This window comes from Penaeus monodon, chromosome 10, assembly GCF_015228065.2.
Source record: "Penaeus monodon isolate SGIC_2016 chromosome 10, NSTDA_Pmon_1, whole genome shotgun sequence".
Taxonomy (NCBI): domain Eukaryota; kingdom Metazoa; phylum Arthropoda; class Malacostraca; order Decapoda; family Penaeidae; genus Penaeus; species Penaeus monodon.
The window spans coordinates 11,092,239-11,095,319 of NC_051395.1; positions in this window are offsets into that span (position 1 = coordinate 11,092,239).

The window sequence follows — 3,081 nt, forward strand, 5'->3', positions numbered from 1 at the left end:
TCAACTCATAGACAAAGAAAACCACATATATTGATGGGGTCTAAACACCAAAAAAAAAAAAAAAAAAAGAGGGAAATGGACACTGCCATCTTATAGAGCATAAAAAAATAGAGTAAAGTGCAATACATGTACAGTTGCAGAGGCCTCGTGTTTACTGTGAAGTGACGAAAATAGCTTCTGCATATCACCTCAGAGACTAATAAAGGCGAGGGGTACAGGGGGAAGTTTGCCCTCCTGTCTAGGGAATAATAGAAGGTAGGAAAGGTTAGGTTTGGATTTAGGGTTTGCATGTTACACAGGTTTTGGGACTTTTTAGACTTTTTGAGCATGGTTTACAAAATGGTACCACTGTGACGTCACAGCTGTTATTAGAAGAAAACTATTCCACGTATGCGTTCATTTTGTTAGCATGAATGCGAATTACGGACCACAAGTCTGTAGGTATCAGTTCCCGCAGACAAAAATTGTATGCATCGGTCAAGGTCAAGACCTAATGCATTGGTAGCCCTGGTTTAAAGCCCGTTTGGGTGAAGAAACTTCATGCCCATTGTCTGGTCAAACAAAATCATCATATTTAGCCGTCTGCTTGGTAGTTTGAATGTTTGCTGCTGAGACCTAGGTCTAGATACACTTCGATCAGATACGGATAGATGGTCCTTTGAGACACTAGTACCCGTGTGTATGGCAACACACAGGCTTTGAGCTTCGTATTTACGACCTGGATTGATTTGTTTTAGTCTATATAATCCTGTTTTGCAGCTTTTTGGACCAGTTTGTCTACCCGTTCAGTTCCAATGGAACCATATATACATACATATATATATGTAATATATATATATATATATGATATATATATTATATATATATATAATATATATTTTATATATATATTATATATAGATATATAATATATATGTATGTTGTAGATGTATGTATATATATGTATGTATGTATGTATATATACGTATGTATGTATATATAGTATGTAGTATATATATGTATGTAGTATATATATGTATGTATGTATATATATGTTGTATGTATAATATGTATGTATATATTATAATATATATATATATATAATATATATATATATAATATATATATATATATATATATATTAAATGTATATATACATATATATTACTTTTATATGCATATAGATATACTTTAATATATATACACATACATATATATATAACCTTTAAAATTAAAATATATATATAATTTTATATATATAATATTATATATATATATATATATATATATAATGTAGAATATATATATGTATGTACATATATATACATAGATATGTGCATGTATTATATACATATATATGTGTGTTGTGTGTGTGTGTGTGTGTGCATGTGTATATTTGCATATATATATGTGTGTGTGCATGTGTATATATACATATAATAATATATATAAAATATATATAATATATATATATAAATATAATATATATATATATAAAATTATATATACATATATATATATACCATATTATATATATATTTTTCTTTTTTAACGGTTAGGCCATGTCTGAGCGCTGTGGTCACAGCATGATACCTAACCGTAGTTTTCATGTGTGAGATCTTGGAGTGAGTACGTGGTAGGGTCCCCAGTTTTCCTTTCCCAACGGAGAGTGCCGGTGGTAACCTTTTAGGTAATCATTCTCTCTTTTTATCCGGGCTTGGGCCCAAAGCACTGACTTGGGCTGGCTTGGCCACCCAGTGGCTAGGTAGCAATCAAGGTGAAGTTCTTTGCCCAAGGGGAAAAACGTGGCGGTCGGTGACTCGAACCCTTGAACTCGGATTGCCGTCGTGACAGTCTTGAGTCCCACGCTCAACCATTCGTCCACCGCGGCCTTTACGATCATGGCTTCCATGATTTTTTCTTAGCAATTTAGAGCGGTAGTTTGCCATTGCCTTCCGCCCAAATGTTTTTTATCGAGTCACCATCTCTATTTACCCGGGACTGACTTTACTGGCTTGGCCACACAGTGGCTAGGCAGGCAATCGGAGTGAAGGTTCCTTGCCCAAGGGAAAAAAACGCGGCGGTCGGTGACTCAAACCCTCGAACTCAGATTGCCGTCGGACAGTCTTTAGTCCGACGCTCTACCATTTGGCCACAGCGGCCCCATATATATATGTATATATAATATATATATATATATATGTATATATAAATTATATAATATATATATATAATATATATATATATAATATATACATATATATATATACATATATATATTACATATATATATATACATATATATATATAAATATATATATATACATATATTATATAAAATATTTTATATATACATATATATATATACATATACATATATATAATATATATACATATATATATATAAATAATTTTATATAATAATATACATATATTACATATATTATATTAAATATTATATACATATAATATTTAATACATATAATATAATAATATATAATACATTATATTTTTATATTACATATATATATATATAAAATATATTATATATATATATATTAAATACAACCTCCCTGACCGGACTCGAACCTAGGTCACTCCGGGTATGAAAAACCCGGAGGCCAGTGCTAAACCAAGACAGGTAATGTCTATGGAGCTAGTAAGATCCTAGTTGCACACTTTCCCTTTTAGTGGGTCGTGTGGCATGGTTGGTTTAGCACTGGCCTCCGGTATCATACCCGGAGTGACCTAGGTTCGAGTCCTTGTCAGGGAGGGTTTGTAATTTTCGATATCAATGCGGTATTGCATTATTCCACCTTTCATAAATATATTATATATATATTTTAAAATTATATTATATATATATATATATATATAACATATACATACATATACATATATATATATACATATATATAATATATATATTTCATTGCATATAAAAATATAATATAAAAATACTAGGGAATTATATAAAATATAATATAATATATATTATATATACAATATAGACATAATATAGATATATATAATAAGAATAAATATAATAATATACTAGATATTACATATATATATATCATAATTAAAAATAAAATAAAATAT